Source organism: Cebus imitator, unplaced genomic scaffold (genome assembly GCF_001604975.1).
Source record: "Cebus imitator isolate Cc_AM_T3 unplaced genomic scaffold, Cebus_imitator-1.0 Scaffold177, whole genome shotgun sequence".
NCBI classification, from domain to species: Eukaryota; Metazoa; Chordata; class Mammalia; order Primates; family Cebidae; genus Cebus; species Cebus imitator.
Window position 1 is genome coordinate 619,331 of NW_016107492.1, and position 23,037 is coordinate 642,367.

Sequence of the window (23,037 nt, forward strand, 5' to 3'; positions counted from 1 at the left end):
TTTTTATGTATGTCTTTTCTTGGCAAATATAGATATTATTTGTTCAGTGAATGAGTTAATTATAGGTACGTAACTTATTATTTGATTTTATTTTTAAATGTGTATTTTGTTTTAAGGCTTTCAGTGCAACTCTATTTTCTGTTTTGTTTGTTTTTTCCATTTCAAGTGAAGAGTATTTCAAACATTTATGGCTATTTCTTTCAAACTTTTATGGCTTTTATTGATTGTTCTAGGCTAACATTGGAATTTAATCACCATTTATATCACCATTTTTATTAGAAAGTGCATTCTGAACTCTAAATCCTGACTTAAAAATGAACTTTTTAAGTCAGGATTTAGAGTTAAATCCTCTTTACACAGTGTTAAGAATTAGTATAGATGGCACTTTCTGTGCTTCTTAAGGAGGCAAGTCATCCATTTCTATAAATATAATTTTGTTAAAGTTTCTTCATGAATTTTCCTCTCACTGGTGTTGGTGTTTTTCTAATTAGTAACTGATTCTTGTGTTAGGGTTTGCACAGTTTTTGCTTTGTAAATGTATATTGTTACATATGTTTTAAGTAATGGTAAAAAAGCTGCTTCTTATAAATCTTTTCAGGAAGCAGCTTTGCAGAAGACAATGCCTGTCACACTTAGAAGGAAGCCCTGCATTTGGATCTTAGTTTAAAAAGGGAATTGAGGATACCTCTGTGTGTTTCTTACTAGCTCCCAGCTTCTTCATTCTTTCCTCTTCTCTATTCTTGCTGAGAATGCTTACATATTCATCTTAATACCTCAAATGAGGTTTTGTTGTTGTGGGGGGAATATTCAGTTTATTGTTTTTCACTTTTGTGTATTTTCTCTTTCTTTGAAGGAGATGATATTGAAGAAGTAGAACCAAGAGATTGCTTCAATTATTTGAGCTGGCAAACATGTCTCCCTCTGTTTTTCTGTTGTTTTGTAATTGAACTTAATCATCAGTTTTTCTCATACCTTCAGTTATATCTCACCACTAGGACAAAAATTACTAAAACTGTCTTTCTCAATGAAAAATTCAATAGGCCTCAGAATGTTGAAAGTTGTGTTATTTTTAAATAAAGCAAAAAAGAGAGAGACATAGTGAAAATAGCTGAGTTTATTTTCGTAAAGGATTTCCTATAGCATTTTCATTTGTTTCTTGCAAAGAGGTGGGGCATTGATCTTGCCTTGGTATAGATATTTCCTCATGTAAATTGCCCTCTGGCACTACTTTGAATTTAAGACAGTGGCCTCTAGAACTCAGGAGAGGGAGATGATTTTCTACAACCCAGAACTACTTCTTTCTGAGTGTCCAGTGTATTTTGGAAAGACATTCTCAGACCAGTTTAATTGCCTTCTTGCTGAGAACCAGGCAACTTCTACTGTGTATAATGGAAGGGTAGGGATATAGTAGTTAAGCGAGCAGGTGCTCAGACTGCATGGGTTTGGATTTGGTTTTAAACCTGCCTAATGTAGTGAAATAACTGTAGTAGACAGCATAACAACATCCCCTCACCCCCTACTGCCAAAAGATGCTGATATCCTAATTTCCAGAACCTGTAAATATGTTACTTAACATGGATAAAAGGGACTTTGCAGACCTGACTAAGTAAAATATCTTGAAATAGAAAGATTATTCTGGATTATCCATGTGAGCTGTGTTAAGTCATTCTTGCATTGCTATGAAGACATACCTGAGACTGGGTATCTTACGAAGAAAAGAGGTTTATTTGGCTCATAGTTCTGCAACCTTTATAGGAAGCATGATACTGGCATCAGCTCAGTTTCTAGGGGAGCCTCAGGAAGCTTATAATCATGGCAGAAGGAAAAGGGGGAGCAGGCACATCACATTGCAAAGGCGGGAGCAGATGACAGAGTGGCAGGGGCAAGGGGATGTCACATTCTTTTAAACGGCCAGATCTCATGTGAACTCAGAGTGAGAGTTCACCCATCACCAAAGAAATGGCCCAAGTCATTCATGAGGGATCCACGCCCCATGATCAAACAATTCCCACCAAGACCCAACACCAACACTGGAGATTACATTTCAACATGAGATTTGGGTAGGGACAGATATTCACACTATATCATTATGTCCTTGCCCTCTTCCAAATCTCATGTCCTTTGCACATTGCAAAATACAATCATGCCTTCCCAATAATCCCCCAAAGTCTTTTATATATATATATATATATATATATATATATATATATATATTGTACTTTAGGTTCCAGGGTACATGTGCAGATCATGCAGAATTGTTGCATAGGTACGTACATGGCAATGTGGTTTTCTGCCTCCATCCCCCCCATCACCTATAGCTGGCATTTTTCCCCATGTTATCCCTCCCCAACCTCCCCTCTCCCTGTTGTCACTCCCCTAGCCAACCCCAACAGGCCCCAGTGTGTGATGCTCCCCTCCCTGTGTCCATGTGTTCTCATTGTTCAACACCCACCTATGAGTGAGAATATGCAATGTTTGGTTTTCTGTTCTTGTGTCAGTTTGCTGAGAATGATGGTTTCCACATTCATCCATGTCCTTGCAAAGGACACAAACTCATCGTTTTTTATGACTGTATAGTATTCCATGGTGTATATGAGCCACATTTTCCTTGTCCAGTCTATCATCGATGGGTCTTTAGGTTGGTTCCAGGTCTTTGCTGTTGTAAACAGTGCCGCAGTGAACATACATGTGCATGTATCTCCATAATAGAACAATTTATAATCCTTTGGGTATATACCCAGCAATGGGATTGCTGGGTCAAATGTAATTTCTATTTCTATTTCTATTTCTAGATCCTTGAGGAATTGCCACACTGTCTTCCACAGTGGTTAAGCTAATTTACACTCCTACCAACAGTGTAAAAGCATTCCTATTTCTCCACATCCTCTCCAGCATCTGTTGTCTCCAGACTTTTTAATGATCGCAATTCTAACTGGCATGAGCTGGTATCTCAATGTGGTTTGATTTTCACCTCTCTAATGACCAGTGATGATGAGCATTTTTTCATATTTTTGATGACCTCATAAATGTCTTCTTTTGAAAAGTATCTGTTCATACCCTTTGCCCACTTTTCAGTGGGTTTGTTTGTTTCTTGTAAATCTGTTTTAGTTCTTTGTAGATTCTGGATATCAGCCCTTTGTCAGATGTGTAGATTGCAAAAATTTTTTCCCATTCTGTTGGTTACTGGTTCACTCTACTGATTGTTTCTTTCGCTGTACAGAAGCTCTGGAGTTTAATTAGATCCCATTTGTCTATTTTGGCTTTTGTTGCCAATGCTTTTGGTGTTTTAGTCATGAAGTCCTTGCTTGTGCCTATGTCCTGAATGGTTTTGCCTATGTTTTCTTCTAGGGTTTTTGTGGTGTTAGGTCTTATGTTTAAGTCTTTAATCCATCTGGAGTTAATTTTAGTGTAAGATGTCAGGAAGGGGACCAGTTTCTGCTTTCTGCACAAGGCTAGCCAGTTTTCCCAACACCATTTACTAAACAGGGAATCCTCTCCCCATTGTTGGTTTTCGTTAGGTTTGTCAAAGATCAAATGGTTGTAGATGTGTGGCATTTCCTCCAAGGCCCCTGTTCTATTCCATTGGTCTATCTCTCTGTTTTGGTACCAGTACCATGCTGTTTTGATTACTGTAGCCTAGTAGTATAATTTGAAGTCAGGTAGTGTGATGCCTCCAGCTTTGTTCTTTTTGCTTAGGATTGTCTTGACTGTGTGGGTTCTCTTTTGGTTCCATATGAAGTTTAAGGTGGCTTTTTCCAGTTCTGTGAAGAAGGTCATTGGTAGCTTGATGGGGATAGCATTGAATCTATAAATTACTTTGGGCAGTATGGCCATTTTCACGATATTGGTTCTTCTTAAACGTGAGCATGGAATGTTTTTCCATCTGTTTGTGTCCTCTTTTATTTCCTTGAATAGTGGTTTGTAATTCTCCTTGAAGAGGTCCTTTACACCCTTTGTTAGTTGTATTCCTGGGTATTTTATTCTCTTTGTAGTAATTGTGAATGGGAGTTCATTCTTGATTTGGCTCTCTGTTAGTCTGTTATTGGTGTGTAGGAATGCTTGTGATTTCTGCACATTGATTTTGTACCCTGAGACCTTGCTGAAGTTGCTTATCAGTTTAAGGAGATTTTGGGCTGAGACAATGGGGTCTTCTAAATATACAATCATGTTGTCTGCAAATAGAGACAATTTTACTTCCTCCTTTCCTAATTGAATACTCTTTATTTCTTTTTCTTGCCTGATGGCTCTGGCTAGAACTTCCAATACTATATTGAATAGGAGTGGTGAGAGAGGGCACACTTGTCTAGTGCCAGATTTCAAGGGAATGCTTCCAGGTTTTGCCCATTCAATATGATATTGGCTGTGGGTTTGTTGTAAATTGCTTTTATTATTTTGAGATACATTACATTGATACCTAGTTTTTATTGAGAGTTTTTAGCATAAAAGGCTGGTGAATTTTGTCGAAGGCCTTCTCTGCATCTATTGAGATGAGCATGTGGTTTTTGTGTTTGGTTCTGTTTATGTGGTAGATTACGTTTACAGACTTGCATATGTTGAACCAGCCTTGCATCCTCGGGATGAAGCCTACATGATCCTGATGGGTAAGCTTTTTGATGTGCTGTTGCAATTGGTTTGCCAGTATTTTATTGAAGATTTTTACATCTGTGTTCATCATGGTTATTGGCCTGAAGTTTTCTTTTTTAGTTGAATCTCTGCCGGGTTTTGGTATCAGGATACTGTTGGTCTCGTAAAATGATTTGGGAAGGATTCTCTCTTTTTGTATTGTTTGGAATAGTTTCAGAAGGTTTTTGTATTGTTTGGAATAGTTTCAGAATAGTTTACCACCTCCTTTTTGTATATCTGGTAGAATTTGGCTATGAACCCATCTGGACCTGGACTTTTTCTGGTTGGTAAGCTATTAATTTCTGCTTTAACTTCAGTCCTTGTTATTGGTCTATTCAGGGTTTCATCTTCTTCCTGGTTTAGACTTGGAGGATGCAAGAGTCCAGGACTTTATCCATGTCTTCCAGGTTTACTGGTCTCTGTGCATAGAGTTGTTTGTTGTAATCTCTGATGGTAGTTTGTATTTCTGTGGAATTGGTGGTGATATCCCCTTTATAGTTTTTTATTGCATCTGTTTGATTCTTCTCTACTGTCTTTTTTATTAATCTGACTAGGGGTCTGTCTGTTTTGTTGATCTTTTCAAAAAAGCTCCTGGATTTATTGATTTTTTGAAGGGCTTTTTTTTTTTATCTCTATCTCCTTCAGTTCTCCTCTGATCTTAGTTATTTCTTGTCTTCTGCTAGCATTTGAGCTTTTTGATCTTGCTCCTCTAGCTCTTTCAATTTTGACAATAGGGTGTCAATTTTAGATCTTTCCTCGTTTCTCATGTGGGCATTTGTTGCTATAAATTTCCCTCTAGACACTGCTTTAAATGTGTCCCAGAGTTTCTGGTGTGTTGTGTCTTCATTCTCATTGGTTTCGAAGAACATCTTTATTTCTGCCTTCATTCCATTTTTTATCCAGTCAAATTCAGGAGCCAGTTGTTTAGTTTCCATGAAGTTGTGCGGTTCTGAGTTGTTTCTTAATCCTGAGTTCTAATTTGATTGCACTGTGGTCTAAGACTGTTTGTTATGATTTCCATTCTTTTGCATTTGCTGAGGAGTGATTTGCTTCCAATTATGTGGTCAATTTTAATGTGTGTGCAATGTGGTGCTAAGAAGAATGTGTATTCTGTGATTTTGGGGTGAAGAGTTCTGTAGATGTCTATTAGGTCTGCTTGGTCCAGATATGAGTTCAAGTCCTGGATATCCTTGTTAATCTTCTGTCTCATTGATCTGTCTAATATTGACAGTGGTGTATTAAAGTCTCCCATTATTATTGTGTGGGAATCTAAGTGTCTTTGTAGGTCATTAACAACTTGCTTTATGTATGTGGGTGCTCCTGTATTGGGTGCGTATATATTTAGGATCATTAGTTCTTGTTGCATTGATCCTTTTACCATCGTGTAGTGCCTTTTTGTGCCTCTTTTGATCTTTGTTGGTGTAAAGTCCATTTTATCAGAGACTAGGGTTGCAACTCCTGCTTTTTTTTGCTCTCCATTTGCTTGGTAAATCTTCCTCCGTCCCTTTATTTTTAGCCTATGTGTGTCCTTGCACATGAGGTGGGTTTCCTGAATACAGCACACCGATAGGTCTTGACTTTTTATCTAATTTGCCAGTCTGTGTCTTTTGATTGGGGCATTTAGCCAATTTACCTCTAAGGTTAATATTATTATATGTGAATTTGATCCTTCCATTTTGATTCTGGCTGGTTGTTTTGCCCGTTGGTTGATGTAGTTTCTTCATTGTGTCAATAGTCTTTACCATTTGGTACGTTTTTGGAGTGGCTGGTACTGGTTGTTCCTTTCTATGTTTAGGGTTTCCTTCAGGAGTTCTTGTAAGGCAGGCCTTATAGTGACGAAATCTCTTAGCAATTGCTTGTTTGTAAAGGATTTTATGTCTCCTTTGGTTATCAATCTTAGTTTGGCTGGATATAAAATTCTAGGTTGAAAGTTCTTTTCTTTAAGGAGGTTGAATATTGGCCACCACTCTCTTCGCTTGTAGGGTTTCAGCTGAGAGATCTGCAGTGAGTCTGATCGGCTTCCCTTTGTGGGTAACCTAACCTTTCTCTCTGGCTGCCCCTAGTATTTTTTTCCTTCATTTCAACTCCAGTGAATCTGATGATTATGTGCCTTGGGGTTGGTCTTCTTGAGGAATATCTTTGCAATGTTCTCTGAATTTCCTGCACTTGAATGTTGGCCTGCCTTGCTAGGTTGGGAAAATTCTCCTGGGTAATATCCTGAAGAATGTTTTCCAGCTTGGATTCATTCTCTCCGTCACACTGAGGTACACCTATCAAACGTAGATTAGGTCTTTTCACATAATCTCATATTTCTTGGAGGTTTTGTTCATTTCTTTTCACTCTTTTTTCTCTAATCTTGCCTTCTTGTTTTATTTTATTGAGTTGATCTTCAATCTCTGATATTCTTTCTTCTGCTTGGTTGATTCGGCTATTGAAACGTGTATGCTTCATGAAGTTCTTGTGCTGTGTTTTTCAACTCCATCGAATTGTTTATATTCTTCTCTAAGCTGTTTATTCTAGTTAGCATCTCATCTAACCTTTTTTCTAGGTTCTTAGTTTCTATACATTGGGTTAGAACATGTTCTTTTAGCTCAGAGAAGTTTGTTATTACCCACTTTCTGAAACCTGTTTCTGTCAGTTCATCAGACTCACTCTCCATCCAGTCATGTTCCCTTGCTGGTGAGGAGGAGTTGTGATCCCTTGGCAGAAGAGATGCATTCTGGGTTTTGGTGTTTTCATCCTTTCTGCGCTGGTTTCTCCCCATCTTCATGGATTTATCTACCTGTGGTCTTTGTAGTTGGTGACTTTCAGATGGGGTTTCTGAGTGGACATCCTTTTTGTTGATGTTGAAGCTATCTCTTTGTGTTTCTTAGTTTTCCTTCTAACAGGCAGGTCCCTCTGCTTCAGGACTGCTGGAGGTCCATTCCAGACCCTGCCTGCCTGGGGATCACCTGAGGTGGCTGCAGAACAGTAAGGGTTGCTGCCAGTTTCTTTTTCTGTTATCTTCATCCCAGAAGCATATCTGCTAGATGACACCCTAAGCACTCCTTTACGAGGTGTCTCTTTGGATATAGGGGGGTCTGGGAGTTGTTTGAGGAGACAGTCTGTCCCTTTTAGGAGCTCAAGTATTGTACTGTGAGCTCCGTTGTTCTGTTCAGAGCTGGTGGGCAGGTACATTTAAGTCTGCTGCAGCACAACTTATAACCATCTCTTTTCCCAGGTGCTCTGACCTGGGAAGCTGGGGCTTTATTTATAAGTTCCTGATGTGCTGCTGCCTTTTTTCAGAGATGCTCTGCCCTGCAAGAAGGTTGTCTAGTCACAGTCTTGAAGCAGAGGTGTTGCTGAGCTGCCACAGGCTCTGCCCAGATGCTATTTAAACTTCCTTGCAGTTTTGTTTACAGAGGTACAGTCAGAACTGCCTCTGTAATGGCAGTCTGCCTTAGTAATGGTGGTCTGTCTCAGTAATGGCGGACTGCCTCAGTAGTGACGGACTGCCTCGGTGATGGTGGACACCCTTCACTCCACCAAGCTGGACCATCCCGGGTCTAGCTGCACTTGGCTGTGAAATTCTCAATCCAGAGCATTTCGGATTGCTGGTCTTTGTAGGGGTGGGACCCGCTGAGCCAGATCACCTGGATCCCTTTCTCAGCCCCCTCTTTTTCAGTTGAATGGGTGACTCTGTCTCCCGGGTGTTCCAGACACCAGTTGAAACAGCTGCCCAGATTTGTGTGAGTTTTGTGTGTAAATCTGTGGCACTGGCTGAAACAGCTGTGCTGGAAACTTGTGGTGCTTTTTGGCCCAGGAATCTCCTGGTCTGTGGACAGTAAAAACTTGTTTGGAAATGCAGTGATCACTCACTCTCTGCATTGTTCTTGCTGGGAACTGCTGTTCCTATTCAGCCATCTTGGATCTCCCTCCTCCTCCGAAGTCTTACTCATTTCAACATTAACTCAAAAGTCCAAAATCTCATCTGAGACAAGGCATGTCCCTTTCACCTGTGAGCTTGTAAAATCAAAGACAAGTTATTTAATTTCAAGATACAATGGGGTTTTAAGTATTAGGTAAACATTACCATTCTAAAAGGGAAAAATCAGCCAAAAGCAAGTGTGAAACCCAGCAGGCAGTCATTAAATTGTAAAGTTCCAAAATAATCTTCTTTGACTCTGTCGCATATCCAGGGCATACTGATGCAAGAGGTGGGATACCAAGGCCTTGGGCAGCCCTGCCCTTGTGGCTTTGCAGGGTATAGCCACCATGGCTGAACTCACAGGATGTTGAGCATCTCTGGCTTTTCCACCTTGAGGTTGCAAGCTGCCATTGATTTACCATTCTGGGGTCTGGATAGTGGTAGCCCTCTTGCCATAGCTGCACTAGTGCCCCATTGGAGACTTTGTGTATGGGCTCAAAACCCACCTTTCCCCTACGCACTGTCCTAGTAGAGGTTCTCTCTGGGGACTCTACCCCTGTAGCAGGCTTCTGCCTAGACACCCAGGCTTTCTTATACATCCTCTGAAATCTAGGGAGAGGCTGCCAGGCCTCCTTAACTCTTGTATTCTGTGCACCTGCAGGATTAACACCACATAGAAGTGGTGTTAAGCTCTTGCTACAGCTTGCTTTCTCCAAAGTGTCAGCTCAAGGTGTACTTAGGCCCCTTTGAGACATGGCTGGAGCTGGAGCTGGAGCTGGAGTGGCTGAGATGCAGGCAGCAGAGTCCTGAGACGGTGCAGGATAGCAGGGCTCCATGCCTGGCCCAAGAAACCATTCTTCTCTCCTAGGCCTGTGGGCCTGTGGTAGGAGGGGCTGCCAAGCAGATCTTTGAAATGCCTTTGAGGCCTTTTGCCCATTGTATTGGCTATTAGCACTTGGCTCCTTTTAGTCCTGCAAATTTCTCTAGCAAGTGATTGCTCCAAAGCCTGTTTGAGTTCATGTCCTGAAAAAGCCTTTTTAAATCCTCTGACATGTCACCAGGCTGCAAATTTTCCAAACTTTTATGCTCTGCTTCCCTTTTAAATATACATCCAACTTTAAGTCATGTCTTTGCTCTGACATCTGAGCATAGGTTTTTAGAAATAGCTAAACCACATCTTGAACACTTTGTTCCTTAGAAATTTCTTCCGCCAGATACCCTAAATCATTACTCTAAAGTTCAAACTTCCACAGATCCCTAAAATATGTGCAGAATACAGCCGAGTTACTTGCTAAGGCATAGCATGGGTGACCTTTACTCCAGTTCTCCATCAGTTCCTCATTGCCATCTGAGATCTCATCTGCCTGGCTTTTACCATCCATATTTCTGTCAGCATTTTGGTCACAACCACTTAACAAGTCTCTAAGAAGTTCCATACATTCCCTTGTCTTCCTGTATTCTTCTGTACCCTCCAAACTCCCAACCCCTGCCTGTTACCAAGTTCTAAAGTCACTTCCACATTTTCAGGTTTCTTTATAGCAATGCCCATCCTTGGTACAAATTTTCTGTGTTAGGCTGTTCTCACATTGCTATAAAGTAATACCTGAGAATAGGTAATTTATGAAGAAAAGAGGTCTAATTGACTCATAGTTCTGCAAGTTTTATAGGAAGCATGGTGCTGGCATCGCTCAGCTTCTAGGAAGGCCTCAGGAAGCTTACAGTCATTGTGGAGGGTGAAGAGAGAGCAGGCACACATGGCACAAAAGCAGAGGCAAGTGAGAGATGGGGGATAGGAAGGAGGTGCCACACACTTTTTTTTTTTTTTTTGAAATGGAGTCTCACTCTGTTGCCAGACTGGAGTGCAGGGGCATGATCTCAACTTACTACAACCTCTGCCTCCCAGGTTAAAGCGATTCTCCTGCCTCAGCTTCCCGAGTAGCTGAGACTACAGGTGCACACTACTGTGTCCAGCTAATTGTTGTATTTTTAGCAGAGATGGGTTTCACATGTTGGCCAGGATGGTCTCAATCTCTTGACCTCGTGATCCACCCACCTCAGCCTCCCAAAGTGCTGGGATTACAGGAATGAAACACTGCACCTGGCCCATGCTATGTGTTTTTTATGGTAACTTTTTTTTTAAAGAGTCAACAGTAAGGCAAGGAGAGGGAAGTTTCTTTTTGGAGTAATGAAAATGTTCTAAAATTGATTGTGATGATGGATGTACTAGTCTGAATATACTAAAAGCCATTGAATTGTACACTCTAAATGAGTGAGTTGTATAAGATGTTAATTGCATCTCAACAATGCTGTAAAATATTTATTTACAAAGGCAAGGAGCTGAAATTCAAGTTAGTCAAGTTTGCTACTTTTTTTTTTTTTTTTTTTGAGATGGTGTCTCACTCTGTCACCCAGGCTGGAGTGCAATTACATGATCTCAGCTTATTGCAACCTCTGCCTCCTGGGTTCAAGTGATTCTTCTGCTTCAGCCTCCCAAGTAGCTGGGATTACAGACATGCATCACCACACCCAGCTAATTTTTGTGTTTTTAGTAGAGACGGAGTTTCACCATGTTGGTTAGGCTAGTCTCAAACTTCTGACCTCAGGTGGTCCATGCACCTTGGTCTCCCAAAGTGCTGGGAGTACAGGCGTGAGCCACTGTGCCCAGTCAAGTTTGTTACTTAAAGAAGCTTTTCTGTGGTATTCAGTGAACTGAGGTTTAGAATGAACTACGTGTACCTATACATAGTACAGAACAAAATAAGAGTAATATGGTATTCTTTTCTTGGTACATTTTCACAATTTTAACTAAGATGTATGTGGATCCTGCAAGTTTATGGCCTTACTGCTGTCAAATAGCATGAAGCTGGGCATGGAATGAAGTTTCTTTCAAACTGCTATTAAAATAACATTGAGACACTGAGCTGTTTTCTCTCTGTTTTGATAGCCACCATTATGCAACCCCACTGAGACTTGCACATGGATCGATACTATAGCAATGAAGGAGCCAAGTTTTTCTTTATTTCTGGTAACATTACAGGCTGAGCTCTTGGTGAAGAACATGTGTTTCTTGGTATTTCATTTCCCTGACAGGCCTTGCCAATGTTTCTTTAGCCCATTTGGAAGCACTCTGGTTGTTCCATCTCAAGAGCATTTTATATAAAAGATTGCTGATTTGGCCTATAGCTTTCTGATTTGGGGAGTATTACCATTAGAAAGGAAAGGTGTCATATATGTTATTTATTCTAATACAAATGATAAGAAAAATGAGTATATTCTTTACACTGTATTTTACACTGTACCCTGGGGCCTGTTGCCCATTTATGTACAAAGAGGAAAGTAACTTTTTAAATAAGTTGAAAAGGAACTATTAAAGTATTAATAAGTTCAACTTCTAAGAGTCTGTAAATTTTAGTTCCCTCTAAGTCATGCATAGTACTAGGCTCTTTTGGAAATATAAGTTGAGTTGGAAAGTCTCCATGCCCTTAAGATACAATGCAATGGAGATAAATACCCTCAACAAATTATGATATATAAGAGACTCTAATAAATGCTGTGATCAAATATTAAATAAATTCTGTGAAAATAAATAAGTAATTGATTTTGATGGGAGAGAAGAATAGGACTTACATGAACATTGGAAGATGTATAGGATTTAGTAAGTAAAGAAGGAAAAAAAACAGCTTCATGAGTTCTGAGGTTAAAAATGTATTATTATGTCTTGGACACCAACGTGCAGGGGAGAAAATAATGAAAAATAAGACTAAAAGTTACTTGAGGCATTCAAACTGCTAAAAGTCTGATCCTAATCACCTTTGGTAAACATAAAATTTGTAAGCAATCTGAACAGTAAGACTTATATTCTCTTTTAACCATTAATTTGAAAAGTTTTTATAAGCAAGGTCCTGAATGTATTTAAAGGAAAAATGAGATTTTTTCCCTCCTGCTTTAAAATGAGAAGTTGTCCTGAAGTTGAGTTTCTACAATTTCTTTCATTTTGCCAAAGTTGATAGACCTCATCCACACAATCACCTGCTTATTTATTCAAGAACTGGTGATCTAAAGTCATCAGAAGTCTACCACTCATCCCACCCCATTGTCTGCTTCTTCAGAAAAGTAGAATTAAAGAAATGAAAGGGATCCGATATATCATCTAGGGCAAAACCCAGATTTTACCAGATTTTTAAAATGAGAAGGTTTCCAGAGGGGTCCGGTGTCCAGGGTGACACATATAATAAACAGCAGCAGCAGCAGCCCAGGGGCATAGTTGCTCTGGCCCTTGAGCACATTGCTCTTCCCAGCCTACAGCATAAGAGAGCACCCGGCAACGGGATTTACACCTTTGCATGTGAGCCCCACTTCCTTCTACATGTCTTCTTTTGTAATATTTTAGTTGCTCTGTCTAATGCGGGTTCTCTGAAACTTCACAGCTGCCCTGACTGCCTATGGGCCTTGCAGTTTATTAAGAGCTGTTGGCCATAACAGAAGTGATAACTCTTCTAGGATGGCCACCATCGAGTTATTGACCTATCACTGTTAATGGAACGTGCTGCTTTAACATCAGCCACATCCTTGTATAAAAATGGGAATTATAGAAAAATTCACCCAGATTTTAAGTTAGACCACTCTTCTTCATCCAGAATAAATCAGTTCCTTTTTAATTATGACTATTTCACATAAATAGTATACATCTATCTTCAAGATGCTGACACTGTCACTCTTTATTCAGGTAGCGGATTAGAAAAAGCCCATACACCTCTTTACTTCGGTATTATTCTTGCTTCTGTACTATTGATAGCTTTTCTATAAGACACATAGGAGTTAATCTTTGTTGTAATATAACACAGAAATGTTTTCAGAACTAAAAATGGCAGTGATTATATTCCAATTATCATGTGCTTCCATAAATCAATTAAATGTGATCTGATTTTTAGCTGGGCACAATGGCACACACCTATAGTCCCAGATATTCAGGAGGCTGAGACAGGAGGGTTAGCTGAGCCTAGGAGTTCAAGGCAGTAGTATGCAGTGATCACCGCTGTACTCCAGCCTGGGCAACATAACAAGGCCTTTTTCCTTAAAAAGAAATTATCTGATTTTTATTATTGCAGATTTAATAGTAATTATCCCTAAGAATAATAATCGTGTACTACTTTTATACTAATTTTGTTGAAACCATGTGTCTAAAATAGATTGAAACATATCTAGTTATCTAGTATAAAATGTTTAAAAGTTACTTATCCACCCAAATGATTGGTAACTGAATTTCAAACATATGGATATTTGAAAATATCTGTGAAATTATGTAAATTTTTCCAACTTGACCAAAATATTGATTATTTTATTACGTAGACATGGTTGGGTAATTGTTGATGTAGTACTGGAGAGCTTTCACTTGTGATGCTTTATGTTCTATAGTGCCTTTGAGAAGCACTCATGAGTTGAATTAATAAGTGGAACTGTTTATAAACTCTATAATGTGAGGGAAAACGGAAGCTGACATATATAATATAAATTGAATTCTTGGAAACAACAACATCAATAATTCTTGAGAAGGGGAAGCTTGCCAAGGGTGGGGCCAGGTTCTGGAACTTTTAGTTCCATTGCTTCACCTCAATTCTAAGAAACATTAGGAACTTTATAATTGAATGTTATCTTTTAAAAAATCTTGCATCTTTTTGTTTATGCTAAATTTTTATTTATAACATGTTAAGGAATGTCGGACCATCAAAATAGATTTAGACACAGAAGAGTACAAATTTGGAAACTTTTACATCTTTTAAAATGGTTGTTAAACCTGGCCTCAAGTAATTGCTTTCAATAATAGTTTTTTTTCTTTTTCTGGCAAGGAACTACATAAGGGAAAATGTTCCAGTGTGTCAGCATTTTTTTTTAATTGCAAATCAAGTAAAGACATAGTATCTGCATGGCATTTATGTCGACAAGATGGAGCAATTTGATCAGGTGATAATGCAATTAGGTGTATTCAGGCTTGGGAGAACAATCATTCTAAGAGTATTGATTAATCAAATCATGCCAGTACCAAGAGGGGTTACAAATGAAGTATCTTATTGCTCTTTATTTACCTATTAGGCCTTTTTATTAATGACTTAGATTAAGACATAGAAGGCTTATACATATAAAAGTCGTCAATGGAGCAAAGCTGAGGATAACTAATACGTTGAATAGCAAGGTTAGAAATAAAGATTGAAGAAAACTACAACATGTTAGTTTTTAAAAAAAAATTTATTTTAGGTAGAAAGAATGTCTAAAAACTTAGCAAATTGATATTTACAGTGAATAAATGTTTAGTCTTGAACTTTGATTTCAAGAGAGATCAGGACTAGAAAGATCTAGTTAATACAGTTTGTAAAGCATTATTTACAATATAGAGTCAGTTTTCCTGAAGTATCATTTACATTCTCAGGCAGTCATAACCACTACTACAATTAAGAGACCGGCCAGGCCTGCACGGTGATTCATGCCTGTAATCCCAGCACTTTGAGAGGCTGAGGGGGATGGATTGTCTGAGGCTGGAAGTTCGAGATCAGCCTGGCCAACTTGGTGAAACCCTATCTCTACTAAAAATACAAAAATTAGCCAGGGGATGTGGTGGCACGTACCTGTAATCCCAGCTACTTGGGAAGCTGAGGCAGGAAAATTACTTGAACCTGGGAGGCGGAGGATGCAATGAGCAGAGATCATGCCACTGCACCCCAGCCTGGGTGACAGAGCATTCCATATAGTTCCTTCATGTCCCTTTTAGTTGACTCCCCCTCTTACCCCAGCCACTGGCAACAACTGACTGTTTTCTGACTCCATAGTTTTGCAAAGGTTCTTCACATAACTTTTTAAGATTGATTGATTGATTTTTTTTTTTAAATATGGAACGCTTCACGAATTTGCATGTCATCCTTGCTCAGGGGCCATGCTAATCTTCTCTGTATCGTTCCAATTTTAGTATATGTGCTGCCGAAGCGAGCACAACTTTTTAAAATTTTGACCTTCATAAGATCTCTACAACATTAGTATTATCCATAGTTCTGTTTTACAGTGAAAGAAATTAGGGTTTAAAGTTAAGCAGCTTTCCAAAATCTGTGCTATAAGAGTTGTGGAGCCAGGACCTGAGGCCACAGCTAGACCCTTGCTCCAAGAGCCCTGCTCTTTTCTGCATTTTTTAGTTACCTCCAGGTTGATTTTATATTAGGAGCCAGTATTTAACATTAATAGCAATATACTGGAGGGACCGGAGTGGTGTTTCTCAATCTTTTTTGCATTATTGTTCTTCTGAGGGGCCTTTTAAAAAAGCTTTTTTTCCTAATCATTTCTTGCCTCCATTAATTTTTAACACCATTGATACAGTGTATATCTATGTATACTGTATGTCTGTACTTAATAGATAACCTGTGTTCATAATTTGAGCCTCTGAGGACCAGCCTTTCAAGGCTTGAGAATATCTATCTATGACTTTCAATTTTACCCATTGAAACACAAAACTATAGCAAATTTAGTGTAAAGATTTTAGTTGGCTATATTTGGGATTCTATTATCAGGCAATACTTAATTCTATTGTGACAGAATAAGTGTTCTAAGAAATCAAGAAGAGTAGGTTGGCTTCATAGACAAAAAAAAACTAAAGAAAGCAGAAACAAGGAAAAAGTGGATTAGTAATTTTTCAAAACTACTTTCTTTGTAAGGCAGGAACAGGAAGATAAAAAAATAGGTTAAAGATCAGAACAGAGAGAAATTTATTATTATGCCAATTGAAACTGGCCTGTTTGGGAAATTAGGCTATCTTTCTCCTGATTTTTCTGGCTGTCAGGTAACAACTTAGTTATGTGAAACTTAACATGAGTGACTTCATTTCTGTGTGTTTGTTGTTGTTGTTTTGAGGCAGTTCTCTCTGTTGCCCAAGCTGGAATGCATTGGCGCAATCACATCTCACTGCAATCTGCCTCCCAGGTTCAAGCGATTCTCGTGCCTCAGCCTCCCAAGTAGCTGAGACTACAGGCTCACGCTACCATGCCTGGCTAATTTTTATACTTTTAATAGAGATGTGTTTTACCATGTTGGCTAGCCTGGTCTTGAACTCTTGGTCTCAAGTGATCTGCTCACCTCAGCCTCCCAAAGTGCTGGGATTATAAGCATAAGTCACTGCATCCAGCTGAGACTTCATTTTTGAATTTTAGGCTGGTCTGCTTGGGTCTCATGCAGGAGCTTAGTCCACAACAATGACCTCCTGTAATTTTTATTTAAGAATTTTCCCCTTTTGTTCAGGCCAAAGCCTGACCTATTGACCTAGTCAATAGTGCTACTTTGAGTTATACTGGATTTCCAGTTTCAACATGTCCTTCATAGCTTATGGTGTACTTATAATGTTGCATTTCTTTGAGTTTTGCCATTCCGGCTGAAGAGACTCCATTTGACATTTGAAGGATGGCTTTATGCAAGTACTTGAAAGTTTTTAAGGGGATACGGTGTACCAGGGAAACTACTACTATTGCTTTCTAGAGGATAGTAACAAGGGTTTGGAGTATGCTCCTTAGCCAGAGTCCTCATAAACCAAACCAACTAAAATCAAATAAATAAAAAAACTGAGCCAGACAAGGAATTTACCTGTTTTAACCAAGCAGCCTGTTGGTTAATGTTTTGTAACTGAGTCTCTCCAATACCCAGCATATTTATCTATGTGCAAGAAGAAGTGTCAACAACTGCGCAGATTCCTCCTGGTTCAGTTAGTAAGCAGTAATTTTTTTTAATTTTCCTTATTTTCTTTTTTGTTTACTTACTACCTTTTCAAATAAGTAGGTAGTAATTCTGTCATCTGGCATTCCAGGAATGCATTAAATTAAAGCAGAGGGTGCTAATTCTATAAAAGAGACCACTAGTGCAATTTGAACAGCCATGTTAGGGATGTGGCTAAAGTTTCCCACTAGGTGCACATAGGATCTCTTAGGTTGTGTAAATATGTAGGTTTGAGATGAGGGACCCAACCCCTTCCAGTTATCCCCAAAAACTACTGACTGGGGAATTCTAACTACAGCATTATCTTACCAAGAGAAAGAAGTAGACCTAAGCAAGTAAAATTAAGAGGCATCTTATAACAATAGGGAGAGTCTTATAACAATAGGGAGTCTCATTCCATCCATCTTGGGAAGAACCCCATAGCATGAAGTTGGCAACGTCTCGTCCTGATCTGCAGTTGAATAATGTCTCTGGTTGTGACCGCAGACATTATAGGAAACTCTCCATGTAGTTCACACATCAGGCACGAGGCATGTCCCTTGAAATTTATGTTGAGTTGTCCAGTTTAGCCGTTTTCGTTGTTAGCTATAGCCAGATTTTGGAGGAAGCTGGAAGAAATTAGGATTCAGTTCAGTCTACGGGTGATAATAAAAACTCAAAAGCAATGAACAGAGCTGCAATCTAATTACAGATATAATGTAGTTTTCTTTTGAAATATAATTTTTCTCTTTATAGTTACCCCTATTTCTACCAAAAATAATCAGTATAATACTAATTTGTTTGCAAAATAATTCATCTCATAAAAATTGGCTTGAGATATTTACATCAGTGCAGCAAGAATAACTATAGAGGCTCCTTTTACATTTCTTTGCTAGGATTTTGACAAGGGATCTCAGATTGGACTTTTTTTTTGGCAAGGGGTGGCGGGGGCAGAGGTTCTCTCTTGTTGCCCAGGCTGGAGTACAATGGCGCGATCTCGGCTCACTGCAACCTCTGCTTCCTGGGTTCAAGCAATTCTTCTGCCTCACCCTCCTGAGTAGCTGGCACTCACCACCATGCCCGGCTAATTTTTTGTATTTTTAGTAGAGATGGGGTTTCACCATATTGGCCGGGTTAGTCTAGAACTACCGACCTCAAGTGATCTACCTTGCCTTGGATTCTCAAAGTGCTGGGATTACAGGTGTGAGCCACCATGCTCAGCCAGATTGGACTTTTAAAAGCATCTTAACTCTGGGAACTCAAATCAATGCAGACATCAGACTATGCCTGCAGCATTTAATATCTTGAGATTCCTGGGTCTGCCAGGAAGTAGCAACTTTTTACTCACTGGCTGTAAGGCAGGGAACCCTTGAAGCCAGGCAGTCTTTCCACATTTTCAAATATGACATGCCAGTCAAACCCTCGGTAATAAAACCAGTGTATCCAGTTACATCATGTTATAAAGAGAGCACTTTTTTTAAAAGAGGAAATAGGGTCTTGCTCTGTCACTCAGGCTGTGGTGTAGCGGTATGATCATAGCTTGCTGCAGCTTCAGACTTCTAAGTTCAAGAGGTCCTCCCGCTTCAGCCTCCAGGGTAGCTGGAACCATGTCATCATGCCTAGCTAATTTTTACAAGTTGTTTTTAGAGATGGCGTCTCACTATATTGCCCAGGATGCTCTCAGACTCCTGGCCTCAGGTGCTCCTCCCACCTCAGTCTTCCAAGTACTTGGGATTGCACGCATGAGCCACCATGCCCAGCAAGATCAAATTAGCAAATTCTTATTGAACTTATGCAAATAATCATATTGCTATAAAAGTAAACATACTTAGGATAGTTTTTGAATTTCAGAGGTATCAGGAAGGGAGGAAAAACAAATGTTTCCATTTTTGTTTACAGAAGTATCCTTTACTAAATTGCTATAAACTATAGATAGTTTAAAAGAGAAAAATGGTTCCTTAAATCTGAAAAACAAGACATTAAAAGAACAGCAATGTTTCAAATTTTTAAAAAGCTGTAAAAATTTGTAATTCTTCAGCAGTCCCTTTAGTCTCTTGTTTCTTGCTCTGTTTGAGCTTAGCTAGCAGTTTCACAAACCCATCAGTTTCTTCATTAGAGTTCTAGAAATTCTTACCCAGTCCCGTATTATCTCAAAGTTAGCAGAAACCTGAACTTGCCAGAGTTCCTCCCATCTTTTCTGTGAACCACCTTGAAGACACAACGCTTTAAGATTATAGTTGTTTATAGAAAGGTTTTAAAACAGCATCAGAATGAGGTGATTAACTGTGGACAAGATTTAAAATGGCCATGTTAAAACCATGATGCGAATGTTTTATAAAAATGATACAATTGACAAGGAAGTTTGGTTATTTCTGTGGTGTACTTTTTAACATAAAGTTATGACTGATAGCACAACAGATTTATAGAAATCATATAGTTTTTGGAGCAAATATTAATAACATCCAAATAGAACTCAAAGATTAAACATGATTTCTTATTTGACAATGTTTCCACATATAATTTAACATTTCAAATAAGCCTAATTGATTTAATTCTCTTTTGGACTTGAAGGGGCCCTTCTGGAATGTTCAAAAGTTAGTTTTTGATCAAAATGACTTAATTTTTAATTCAATTTTGGGAAGTTTGTCAAAAATAAAAGTTTAAAATATTTATCAATAATAGGATCACAGATCACTGTGAATAATCGGAAAACCTTAACTCTTTTAGTAGTTAAGTAGAGGAGATTCAGTTTTCCTAAGTAATCAATAACCTAAAAAGGAAAATATGAAGCACAGGGCTTGTTTTGATAAACCTTAGATACTTTGTTTTCTAGGCCAGTTGCCTAGAAGTTCTCACCATTTTTTAAAGAAGATAGGCAATCAGAGAGTTAGTAGCCTGTGAGTATTCAGGCAAGGTAGAACAGAAGGTAGCAATAGGCACGTGGGCTTTACCATGTTTGGTATGGATGATATCTTGCATTGTTAGCTTTTTAATAGTCTTCACAATAAGTTTCTTAAAAAGCAATTTTAGAATCCCATTGTTTCTTTGACATTTCTATTTATTTATTTATTAATTTTTTTGAGATGGAGTCTCGCTCTGTCACCCAGGCTGGAGTGCAGTGGCATGATCTCGGCTCACTGCAGCCTCCACCTCCTGTGTTCAAGTAATTCTTCTGCCTCAGCCTCCAAGGTAGCTGGAATTACAGATATGCACCACCATGCCTGGCTAATGTTTGTATTTTTGTAGAGATGGGGTTTCACCATGTTGGCCAGGCTGGTCTCCAACTCCTGACCTCAGATGATCCCCCCACCTCAGCCTCCCAAAGTGCTCGGATTACAGGTGTGAGCCACTGTGCTCAGCCTCTGACATTTCTAAATGTCAATTAGGATAACAATCCCATTCTCTCTGCCTGATTCAAGAGATTTGGGATTCAAGTGCATCTCTTAGAAGAACAATCTTGTTCATCTAGGATATTCCATATAATGACCATTGTAATTCTGAATTTAGTAAGATTTTGCCACTTTTGTAATTCTTTGCAGCTTCTGGGGCCATAATTCGTATACATGAAAAAATCAGATGTACCAGTAGGCAGAGTACTGACATCTTTAGAAATTAGGGATCTCATTTTTATGTTGGATCTTGGGTCTCAGAGCCAAGATGGCTTTGGTACTGAAATCTCAGCACACAGAAAAGAAGAAATAAAGAGCCCCCTGTAGTAATGACCACTTAGTGCAGCAGACAGCAGTTACCTTAAAAACTGCAGCTTTTTTTTTTTTTTTTTGCAGTGACTCTTCAGTCACTACAGACCACAGGTCGTGTGCCCTGCCATAGCACAAACTACCCAGTGGTACCCTCAAAGCCAAAGAGACCAGAGTACTCAAATGCAAAAGAGAGCAGAGCCCAGACCTGAGAGAAATTTACACATGATTCTCAGGGCTCCAGAGGGAAGACAGGCGACCCACCCCCCTACCACTTAAAGGGGAGGTTAGCAGCATCTTTTCTGTGTTCCTCAAAGAGTCTCAGAGACATCAGTAACCTTCATTCAGGTCCTTTCACTGGTCATCTTATCCGTCAGAAGACAAAATTACAACAAATTTAGTTTAAAGATCTGAATTGGCTTTGTTTGAGATTGTAGAATCATGCAGTACTTCATTCTATCAAATAGAGTAAGTGTTCCAGTGAGTCAAGCACGGAGGTTATTTTTGGGGGGCAGAAAAAAGACCTGAGGAAAGCAGAAGCAAAGAACAAAAGGTAGATCAGTCATTTTAAAGTTATTTTCCTTGTAGGAACTGGGAGACAAAACAATAGAAAAATAGCTGTTTGGTTAACATTAGGTTATTTCAGGTTAAGGATTAAAACAGGAAACTTCACTATCACACAATTGAATCGCCTGTTTGGGACATTGGATGTTTTCTCTCTTTCCTGATTTTAGAAAGTCAGATAACAACTTAGTTTTGATTTGGTGATGTGGAACTTTAGCATGGGTGACTCCATTTTGATTTTTAATCTGGTTTGTTGGACTTAGTCCACAACAGTGACCTCCCGTGATTTTTATGTCATGGCCCTCTAGATTCTTGGTTCTGCTCTCTGAGTCATGCTTCATTTTTAATGAAACTACTCATGTTTGCAGCTGAGTGGTTTTATCAACTGCTTCTTGCCACTAGAATTTGGGGGCTCCAACATTGTCCTTTCATTTTGAATCCTCTCTGTCCCTTTTAGTCCACGTTGGCAGTGTTTTTGCTGAAATAAATATTTCAAAAATTTTGTGAGTATTCTGTGGATGTTACAGAGATTCACTTCATTATAAGACATATCCACACCTTTTCCATCTTTAGCTCATGCTACAATGGCTGAGGGACAATGCTTTTGAATTCCTAGAGGCTCTCTGATTTGGTTGACAGGATCTGTTAGGCACACCCTTCGTCCCTTGAAAGGGACCTTTGCCTGACTGCATAATACGAGGATTTGATCTTTCTGAGGTTTTAGCAAAAGTCCGTGTAGTCACACTCTCAACCTTTTTTATAGAGCCTGCTTTCTTAACAGTGAATTTCTTAATTTTAGTGTCTTTTCTATTGGAGAGTCTGAAAATTTTTAAAACCATGTCCTGTTTCATGTCTGTATAAGTTCTCTCAATTTCTTCCTCTTTCTTCTCTTGCATTTTATTGTAAGTGGTAAGAAGAAACTAGGTGGCACTTTCAAACCATTGCTTGGAAATAACATTAACTGTGTATCTAAGACCATTGCTGACAAGTTTATCTTTTCACATAACTATAGGATACAATTTCCCTAAGTTTTCTGCCACCATCACAAGGGTCTCCCTTGCTCCAGTTTCCAGTAACATATTCCTCATTTCTTTGTGAGCCCTCATCAGTGGTGTCCTTAAGGTCCAGGAGTCAATGAAGAACTGGTTCAAGGCATTTGAGGCCTCCTGTATGATGCTGCCCAGTCTCCTTCCACTACCCAGTTCCCAAGTCACTTCCACATTTTAGGTATTTGTTATGGCAGCATCCCTTTTCCAGGTACTAAACTCTGTATGGTAGTGTAACAAATTACCACACATTTAGTGGCTTAAAACAACAAACATTTGCTAAGGATCAGGAACCTGGGCACAATTTAACTGAATCCTCTGCTCTTGGTCTTACAATGCCAAATTCATGGTATTAACTGGGATGCATTTTCATTTGAAGGTCTTACAATGCCAAATTCATGGTATTAACTGGGATACATTTTCATTTGAGATTGCGGAATAATTTGCTTCCAAACTCGTTCAAGTTGTTGGCAGAGTT

At 39.0% G+C, this 23,037-nt stretch overlaps 1 protein-coding gene and 1 non-coding gene across 6 annotated transcripts in view; one reads left to right on the forward strand and one right to left on the reverse strand.

Annotated features, from left to right (window-relative positions):
• The window catches only part of FAM13A (family with sequence similarity 13 member A), a 390,503-nt gene that overhangs the window by 170,772 nt on the left and 196,694 nt on the right, over positions 1–23,037 (forward strand). The gene's annotated exons all lie outside the window — the stretch shown is intronic.
• LOC119473693 lies at positions 15,406–15,512 on the reverse strand. The gene has a single exon (XR_005202907.1). It is a non-coding gene; the product is annotated as a U6 spliceosomal RNA (small nuclear RNA).